The sequence below is a fragment of the Orycteropus afer genome, unplaced genomic scaffold (genome assembly GCF_000298275.1).
Source record: "Orycteropus afer afer isolate SDZICR_OR568_19922 unplaced genomic scaffold, OryAfe1.0 scaffold00519, whole genome shotgun sequence".
NCBI classification, from domain to species: Eukaryota; Metazoa; Chordata; class Mammalia; order Tubulidentata; family Orycteropodidae; genus Orycteropus; species Orycteropus afer.
Window position 1 is genome coordinate 1,567,662 of NW_006922106.1, and position 10,288 is coordinate 1,577,949.

A 10,288-nucleotide genomic window follows, 5' to 3' on the forward strand; every position below is an offset into this window, starting at 1 on the left:
GTTTTCAAGCCCCACTCACAGCCTTGACAGACAGTTCCTTTCCAAGAGTCCTGTCTCTTCCCTGTCCCCTTCAGCCAATCAGATGGCAAACCCCATCCACTTTCATAATGTCTCTCAAGCGTGACCCTTCCTTTCTGTGTTTCCTGCCAATGAGTAAAGTCCAGTTCCTCAGTTATCTGAGCCCTGCATAGTCTGCATGAAGCTCTGTGTCTGTTTCCCTTCGGCATGGACTTGTCCTCTGTTTTAGCCATCCTGAAACATTGCTGTGCCCAACGCAATAAACCTGCACATTTGTTCATGTTGTTTCCCCTGCCTGGAATACCATTCTCTTGCCTACTGTCTCCACGTGCTCAGGTGTGTCAGATAGCACATTTCACAAAGCCTTTTCAGATTCCCTCAAGTCCAGATGCAGGCCTTCTCCAAGGATATGGCCTGGTGTTTTATCTCCCTTTCTTTGGGCTGTCATCCCCTTTTGTCAATGGTACTGACAGCAGTCCATGTCTGATGCCCCTCCCTGTAGAAGCTGTGTCAGATCCATCTCATATGTTCCACCTTGCCTAGCATAGCCCTAGCATCATGGTGTGCATTATGTAAATGGTGGACAAAGAACAAAGGAAGAGATGAGTGAATGATGTCTTTCTCTCTCTTCCGTGTGACCTCAGTATAATCCATCCTGGCTTCTCTGGGTGCCTGCTAGCAAGTCCTCCCTTGCTCTCCTCCCTGGGCACCTCCCAGCCCTACTGTAGACAGTGATGGTACATGATGTTTTTGCATTCTGTTTTCTTTATCTCATCTGAAAATGTGGTATCAGCAAGACCCAGAATTCAAAATAATTATACTAGGGATTTATTTTCCACTTTTAGACATATTGGCCATTTGGGTTTTGTCCCAGTAGTTATGTGTCAGTTGAGAAAACCCTTCTTGTCCTTGACACCCCAGAAAGAGTAACACAGATTTCCTCAAACATCGATGCTATCTATACAAGATCTAAATTTCGTGTTCTTCAATTAAGAAGTAAGGAGCTCTGGGGATGCAGTGGGTAAGGCATTTGGCTGCTAACCAGAGGGTTGGTGGTTCAAACTCACCAGCTGCTCCATGGAAGAAAGATGAGGCAGTCTGCTTCCATAAAGATTTACAGTCTTGGAACCCCAGTGGGGGTTCCTGTGAGTTGGAATGGACTGGATGGCAGTGGGTTGGGTTGCGTGTCTGGTTCCAGGTAGGAAGTAGTAAGCAATGTGAGAAGGGCTTTACTACTAGCTGAAAGGTTGACAGGTTGAACCTGCTCAGAGGTGCATCGAAAGACAGCCTGGTGATCAACTTCTGAAAGGTCATAGCCGTTGACAACCCTGTGGAGTGCAGCTCTAGTCTGCGCACATGGAGTCACCATGGGTTAGAGTTGACAGCAACTGACAACAGCAACAGCAAGTAATGTGAGGGATGATGAACTTGTTTAAGGGGTCTAGACAGTGAGTCAGGACAAGAAGGCAGGAAAAGGGCGAGAGAGGAGGAGGAGGGCTGGGCGTGCTCTTGGCAAGCTGCTGTTGTGCTGGATTTGTAGGTTCTTTGTGTTGTAACAAGCTAGTCCCATAACCAGCACACTTGGCAGCGTCATTTGATGTCAGTTCCACCTTAGTGCTGAGCCCTTTCCAGATCTAGGCTGTTCTCTACGTTGAAATTCATTTTCAAGGGCCAAGAGGAGAGTATTCATCCAAGTCCTATAGTTATGTCTGGGTAGAATAGCTTTGTGAATATGGGACCTGCGAATATCTGGACTGTGCTTAGCAAGCACCTGGAGCAAAGGAAGCAGCCGCTTAGGAGTAATAGGATGATTGCACTGTTTACCAGGGCCTGAGATGCGACCTACCCAGGCCCACAGCACCTCTCCGGGCCAACTCCTCCTCTTTATTTTGGGCTAAAAAATATGACTATGTGATTGCAATGGTCCATTTCTGATCTGAAATTCCTAGGCTTTTTGCTTCCCATGTGTTCTGGTTACCTAGTACCACTCTGACAGGAAATATACCACAAATGGGGATGGTTTAACAAATAGGAATTTATTCTCTTACAGTTTGGAGGCTTTAAGTCCAAGTTCAAAGTGCCAGGCTCTTGGGGTGGTGTAAAAGCCCCTCAACCTTGGGCTTCAGCTCTGCCTCTTGCTCTCGGCCCACTGAAGCTAGAGGCATCTCTTCAGTCAGGCATCTACTGGCTGCTGAGGCTGACAAGCCCAAGGTTGAAAAATAAAATGGCACAGTCCCGATGTTACCAAACCACATGGCAGGTCATTAATTCAAGTCCATTGTAAGTCCCAAGGTTGGCAGAGCATGGCAGGCTGCTGGACAATGACACAGCTACATGCAGGGCTCAAGTGTGCCATAAGCTAGAGACTATTCCCAAAGCTGCTTCTTATATACGGGAAGCAGACCACATACCCAAAGCAGCTACTCAGCTGCTTGTGGTAGATCCCACCATGGAGTTGATTACCAGTCTCATCATGGGGAGGAACTACCACCAGTTGCCCAGCCAAGTTGACACACAAACAGAACCACCACGATTCCCAAAGCTGCTTCTTATATATGGGAAGCAAACCACATACCCAAAGTAGCTACTCCGCTGCTCCAGTAGATTCCACCATGGAGTTAATTACTAATCTCACTGTAGGGAATAACTACATTCAGCTGCCCAGCCACTCAACCAGGCGCAGCCAAGTTGACACAGAAACGTAACTAGCACACCATGTTTATAAACTTTTAATAGTGAATGCAGTCAGGACTGTAGTGCATTCTTGGTCTTTCAAAGTTTAGGGGAAAAAACAACATGGTGTGATTTGGGGAACCTGGTGTTTCTGCCAATGAGCCATCCTGACTTCTCCCCACAGCCCTCCACGGTGTCCTTGTCCACTGTACCCTTCACCACCTACCATAAGCCGGGGTCGATACACATGTCCAGGCAGCAGCTGGGAAGGAAGACTTGGCCGTGCCAGAGTGACATCAAGCCCCAGCAGGAGGTACTAGAGGAGACATCTTCAGACAGTGCAAAAGTCTGAGTTTCAGGCCAGAGACCAGTTACTAGGAGATAGGTGGCCAAATGGGGAGGAGAAAGGGCCCTTGGCAGCACTCAAGGAGTCAGTCAGTAGGTCATTCACAGGCCAGTGAGGGACAGCTGGAGTCATCCCCAGCAGGGTGTTGGGGCTTTGCTTTTGGTGCAGGAGCACTGGCAGGCATGGCTTGCCTGTGAGTGGTCCCAGTCCATGTTCCAGAGAGAGGTATGAACCCTGACAAAGATTTCTGTGATATGCTGTCTCTTTACAGATGCACCCCACCACGTCCCTGCAGGCTGACAACTCCCAGTCGCAGTCTTCAGACCTGGGGCCCAAGAAGCCATCACTGAAGAGGATCTACTTGAATCTCATGGACACCAAACATTTCTGTGGCTCACGTTCACCCGCCTCTTTAAAATTCCCTGGGAAGTCTTCTGCTGCCCCCTCCCAGGTATGGAAACTCCTGTTGTCATTGTAGCTGAAAGGGGCTTTTGTTTTTGTGAGGATTTGGAGTCACTTTAAGGAACCCTGGTGGCACAGTGGTTAAAACGCTTATCTGCCACCTGGAAGGTCAGTGGTTCAGACCCATGTGGAGGTCTGCTTCCATAAAGATGATAGCCTTGGAAACCCTGTGGGGCAGTTCCACTCTGTCCTCCAGGGGCACTGTGAGTCAGAATCAACTCCATGGCAGGGAGTGTGGGCTGGTCTTCTGTAAATATCAACAGCCTTGGAGACCCTCTGGGGCAGTTCTACTCTGTCCTACAGTGTTTCTAGGAGTTCGTTTTTGGTTTTAGTTCTTCTGAGGGACCAGGGTCACCCAGTGGGCTGCAGTTCATTTGCCCAAGATAGTAAAAGTCCTCGGCTGCCTAGGCCTGAGCCTACATGCACATATGCATGTCCTGCACTAGTAGGCTCACAGCCAGGATTTTGATCGCAGCTGGATGTGCCCAGGTACACAGGTTGATGGGTGCACTGGCCCCCTGTGTACAGAGGAGCAAGGCCATGGTGGTCCTGTGCTTTGAGAAGGGGATAGGAGCATTCCATGAGTTCCTGGGAACTCTGGGGATACCGAGAGCCTTGGTCTCTTGCCTTTCCATGCAGAAGGAGCAGCAGCAGGAGCCCCAGCTGCCGAAAGAGCAACTGCCATCCTTGAAGGAGCTGCAGCCAAAGGAGCTACCACCCCAAGAACCACTGCAGCACTCCGTTGTGACAGGGAGCCAGGCACTGCAGCTCTGCCTGCCCCCGCACACTGATGTGTCAGTGCCCTCCTACAGAAACTCAGTGCCGCTGATGCAGACCCAGTCCATCCCCATTTCTGTCCAGTTAAAGGGGGCCAAGAAGAAGCCTTCTGTCTACTATCAAGATGAAAACCATGGGCCCCGTGGGGATAAGCATCATGGGTAAGCAGTGCATGAACTGGGGACAAGGGTGCATGTCACTGCTGTCCCCTGGTGGACACCATACCTGAGACCACAGAGAACTTGCCCACAGGGCGTCAGCAGCCTCTCAGTCACATTTCTCTATGGCTGCTGACCCCCTTCCCTCTGCACACATGGTACAAGCACCAGTTGATGAAACTGAGGTGTCCCCATGGAAGAAGGCCTCCAAGGTTGACATTGCTTGGCTTGAGCTACCCAAGCCCAATCTGTGGACACAGGGTGTCCATAAGAAGTCTTGGTGTCCACGGCTGAGTAACTCCTGGGCTCCTGGCTAGTTCCCCAGCTGCACTGAGATCTGGGGGTTGCAGTAGAGCAGTGAAGGGGTCTCCAGAGCCTTGACAAGGGAAGTGGAGGTGAAACGCTGCTAAATTGCCATCTGGTACTGGCCAGAAGCACACAAGGACTGCCAACACATGAGTACATTTGCTGCTCAATAATAGTCTTTGGTCCCAAACACCAGAGAGAAGGCTCTGCTTGGTGATTAAGGGATTTCTTAGTACACAGTCAGTGCCCAACTGATATTTTGGAATGAAGGAATGAACTAACACACACGCATGCCAGCTCGCTGAGACAGGCCATCAGCTCTCTGGGCTTCCTTCTGGGCCCTCTTTAGAAGCAGTGATCTGACATGGAGGGTGGGTTAGTGCCGGGGTGCCCACTGTCCTGATTATCAAAATCAGCCTAAGGAGGTTGGTGGTGGTGCACATTCCTAGGCCCCTCTTCAGAGGCTGGGAGGGGCTTAGAAATCCATGCTTGTCATGAGCCCCCAGGCACGGGGATGGGGAGAGCACTGGCTTTGTAGTGAGGCCCTCTGGCTTGTGTCTCTGCACAGCGCTCACTCACTTGGTCTGACGGTATCTGTCGTTCCTCTGTGTTTACTTTACTGTGGCCAGGTTAGTATCATCCAGGCCAAAGTTCAAGCACAGTCAAGTGGCCTCAAAACCAAATGTGCCCATTTTGGGCTTAACTCTCAGCCTACAAGATGAACACCACCACCAGGGAGATGCACTACTTAGAACAATCATGCACAAGAGACCAGAAGGGCAGATTTGCACAGGGAGAAATGCAGGTAGACAGGAATGCGTCGCAAGAAGGGCCCAGGGAACGGAAGTGGGAGGAGAGCCGATACACCGCATGGAATGTAACCAGCATCACAAAACGTTAAAAACAAACGCCACACAAAGGTGCCCGAAGCACCTGCTGCTGATGGGACCAGCAGGACTGGAGCAGCGGGACTCGGGCCAGTGTAGCCCATCCTTTGTCGACCCGTGTCACTGTGCCAGACTTCTTCTCTTTCAGCTTCCTTCCTGAGGAGCAGCAGGCATCTTCTGCGGATCCTCAGGCACTGGCTCAGAACCCAGGCCCTAGGGTGTGTTCTTCAGCCGTTGCTCACTCTCCCAGCAGGCCAAGCTCCAGCTTCAGCACCCTGGAGAGCGCTCAGGATAACACCGGGATCTGGCAGCAGGCAGGAGATCAGCAACATCATCTTTTCTACCAGCTGGAAACCTGGGCTACCAGGAATCAGGCCACTGTGCGCAGCCAGGGCACCTGGAACCAGGTAGACTCGGCCTTTCCCTCTGCCTGCAGCAGGCCCCTTCCTCCTAAGGCGCCAAATCCAGACCTCACAGTGCAAGGACTCCACTAAGCTAGCACTCGTGGCTGTGGGCTAACATTGTCTTCCTCTGCCTTGGCAGAAGGAGCTGCCATGGTTGGTGGGAAATCCAAGCTTGTGGGCCTTTAGTTGGGCTGCGAGTAAGCCAAGGACTCGCCCCTGGGCTTGCTGTCCGCCGTGGGGTGCCCTCTGCTTGGTGGAACAGATAGCACTGCAGGAAGCCTCTAGAGGGCCTGTGTCTGCAGGGCAGGGGTGGGAGCGAGTCTAGATGGCAGTCACAGAGTGGGTTGTGCTCCCAGGCATGCCCTGTGGCCCAGGACCCTCAGCCTGACTAACAGAACTTACAAAGGGCATTTGCCATGTGACTTTAGGAATCTTCACGTGGCTGAATCTTTTCTTTCTCCAAAAACTCAAAAGGGGAGAATAGAAAAACTCCACGAAGCAGTTGAGGTGGTGGCAGAATAAAGGGGAGTGGATATCTGAAATGGCTAAATGTGGGATTTTTCTCACATCCGCATGCTGAGCACCTGGAACATGAGTGCGGCCATGTGAAGAAATCGGCACAAAACCAGTCCCTGGCTCATCCCCCCCGCTACGGGGCCCATCCTCCCTGGTCCCCAGACACCTCAGCTCGCTGCGCATAGCTCAGCTTGACCTCCTCGGACCCTCTCTCCATCCCTGCCTGAGTGGACTGGACTCAGAGGCACCATCTTTGTGCCTGTGGCCCGCAACACCCCATATCAGGGTCAGCATGCATTTTACCTGGATCCAAGCAGTGTAACACAAGGTCCAAGGGCAGGGATGGAGAGAGTGTCTGAGGTCTAGGGCAGTCATGGCTGGCAAGGAACTAGGCAGGAGCAGGCCAGACTTGAGTGTCGGGCACTTGAGGCTCTAGGGCAAGTTGGCAAGACTTGGACCTGCTCCTGCTGGTTTTTAGGCCATGGTGCTGCTGCAAAAAGAAAATAGCAGAGTCCCATTTCCCCAGCACTTAGCAGGCGCTTTGCTGGCGTAGTGCCTAAGGCATTTGACTGCTAACCAGAAAGGCTGGTGGTTCAAACCCACTAGCCACTCCTTGGAAGGAAGGTTGGGCAATCTACTTCCATATAGGTACTGCCTCAGAAATCCAAGGAGGGGTCCCTGTGAGTTGGATTTGACTCGACAGCAGTGAGTGAGTTGAGCAGGATCCTGCACTAAAGAGGTTCTTCTCGGCAGTTTGCCGATTTGAAGTAAAGGACTCCTCCCACCCCAGCGAAACTCTAGCCAAGGCCTTCACCTGGCTCGTTTTCCCTGCAGATACACACTCCGGAGGCTGTGGTCCAGGGCCAGCCAGGCCCCGAAGCTCTCCAGGCCCTTGCTAAGCAGCAGCCCAACAAGCAGCAGGACCACCAGTACTCCCGCAGAAAGTTCTGAGAGGGGCTGTGTGGTCAGGGGACGTCGGAGGCATGCTGAGTCCCCTGGAACGGGTTGTGGGGTGGACGTTCCTTTTCTTTCCTGGCGTATCATTGTTCTATAGCTGTTTCCCCTACCTGCCCAGGCTTGCACATAAATGTTTCCCCCAGGTAAGCAGACTGCAGAGTCTGGTCCAATTCGAAGGTTCTTTCTGCCAATAAAGTATCTTCCAGAATGGCGAGTAGTCTATGAGAAGCTGTTCAGTCTCAGCCACAAGAATCCAAGGCCTTGGCCTGGGTGCCCAAGCCCAGCCTCCCCTCCGGTCTTGCTGGATTCCACCTGGGGGAAGTCAGGTCAGCAGAAGCCCTTAGGAGTCAGTGCAATAAGTTCATGGTTTCACTGTTGAATAAAATGTTCGTTCATTTGTGTTTTACTGCAACTCTCTTAATTTATGACTGACTTTTGGAACCTAGAAATGGCACTGACTCAACAAGCTGGGCCTGGTGTGCTGAGTGAAGGCAGGGCTCCCCTGCTGGAGTTAGGCCTCTTTGGGGGTTCTGCTCCACTTCGCCTCTAGTTCCCATGTCAGCTCCATGCCACGTTGCAGTCTGGTGGCTGCTGCCTTCCATGGCTGCCCTGTGCCCAGGCCCTCTGGGTCTTGGAATATATGGAGGGCAGAGAGCCCAGGGGCTGTCCATTGTGGAGTGATGATGCTTGGGCTACTCCCAGTACCTCAGAGGTGAGCCTGGACACTGAAGAGCAAGGTGCCTGGAGCTGCTTTCCTAGGCGGGCTCACTCCCCACGGGAAGCTCTGGCGCACTGGAGCAGCAAGGAACCTCAGACAGCCCCGCCAGCAGCTACTGCTGCTGGAAGAAGGCCAATGATAGCCCCACTTCATGGCTAAAATAAAGAGGACATGCCAGGCTCATGGCCACAGGAACTTGGCTTCGCCAGGTGGCATGACCTCCACCAAGGAGTTTGCTTCCAGTCATCCTCTTTCACCTGGGGTGGGGCTGCTGAAGGCCCACCCAGCTGCTACAATCTCTGCCACTTGAAGGCATAGCCACAGTGAGCTGGGGCCACAGGGTTCGGGGCATCCTCGATACCCTCTTGGACTGTGGGTGGGCAGAGCCGGAAGGGACTGGCATTTTTGGAAGGCTGCCTCTGCCACCTCCTTGCCCAGGAGCTCCTAGACGGGAGGACCATGTGCGGGAGGTGGGGCCCTGTGGAGCTGACTGCAGAGTGACCCAAGGCCCAGGGGGCAAGAGCTGCCTTATGAACTGCAGAAGTGGGGAATGGCATACTAGGTCACGTGTGGGGTTGCTGGCTCCTTGCCAGCCTGAGGACCACAGACGAGCCCTGGGGCTGCTGTGCAGGGTGTCCCAGCCCTCCCTCAGGCAGGAGCAACCCTGGAGAGTGGCCCAGGCATGCTGTGGGGTCCCCTTCTGTCCCTTCAGTTCTCGGAGCCTTAGTTTCCCCATCTGAAAAAAAGGAGGACTTAGAGTGGGCCCGGGCCTGTCCAATCCGCCGCCATCAAGGCTCCTGAGCCGGGCAGCCTGTGCTCACCTCAAGCTCAGGTGTCAGGCGAAGAACCAGAGCTTCCAATGGGCTGCCGAGCTCGTCACCAGCCCAGAAGCAGGGAGCCTGAGGGCCTCTCTCTCTCCACCATCCCCACAGAGCCAGCACCAAGGAGGGCCCAGTGGGAACGAAGTTGGGGCCCAGGGGCCAGTGCCCTTTGCAAGCTCGGCAGGGTGAGTTTATTTTGTGAGCTTGGACCAGAAATCTGGCCGTCCTCTCCCTGGCTTCTGCCCCAAACAGGGATAATGGGGTGCCTGTAGTGGGGTTGAGTTCTGGACTCTGAAGCCCGCCCTTTCCTCCAGGACTCAGGGGAGGGTGTGTGGTTGATGAGCCAGCAGGATGTGTGTTGGAACCACAAAGCCCTGCCTGTGCACCAGGAGGTGGGAGTCCCTGTGAATCGCCTCTTGGCTCGTGCAAGGCCTGATCACCGCTGGGGAGGGCGCGTGGCAGTGAGAGAAATTGGGGGCGACAGCTAAAGGCCAAGAGGCCTGAAACTTCTGGGGCTGCGTCTGTTTCCTGCCTAGATGAGTCCCTGACCCCGAAGGTCAAAAGGCAATTAACCACATGGTCACCTTGTTGATGAGTTGATGAAACAAAATCCACAACCCCGCAGAATCAAAACATGTCAAATGCACAGAGGCAAAGGTCAGCAGACTGGACAGACGAATCGCAGCATCTCCAATGGCTGGGTAGGGCTCTAGGAACGCACTTACGGTGAAAGGAGTGAGAGCCTTGCCGGAGCTGAGCTGCAGCCAAGCCCACGATCAAAGGGACATGAACTCTGCTCTCTGCCAGGCTCACGGGAACATGGACGTCCAGAACCTTTCAGCATGCCACACAGACAGCTCGGGACTGCCAACGTAGAGAGGCATCTGTGGCAGCAGAGAGGCCTGAGGCCAGGGGTGGGGCTCCTCGTTGAGTGCTTCGCTTCTCTCTCCTCTCCGAACCAGTTTCCATCCCAGATGTAGTGCCGAGGAAGGCAAGACATTGGACTTTTGGGTCTCAAGGAGCTCTGGTGGCATAGTGCCTGAGGCATTTGACTGCTAACCAGAAGGCTTGTGGTTCAAACCCACCAGCCACTCCTCAGAAGGAAGATTAGGGCAATCTACTTCCGTAGAGATACCACCTCAGAAACCCAAGGAGGGGTTGCTATGAGTCGGGACCAACTCGATGGCAGTGAGTTGAGTTGCATTGTTAAGGTGCTACCCACCTGCAGTGAGACCCTGGGCAAAC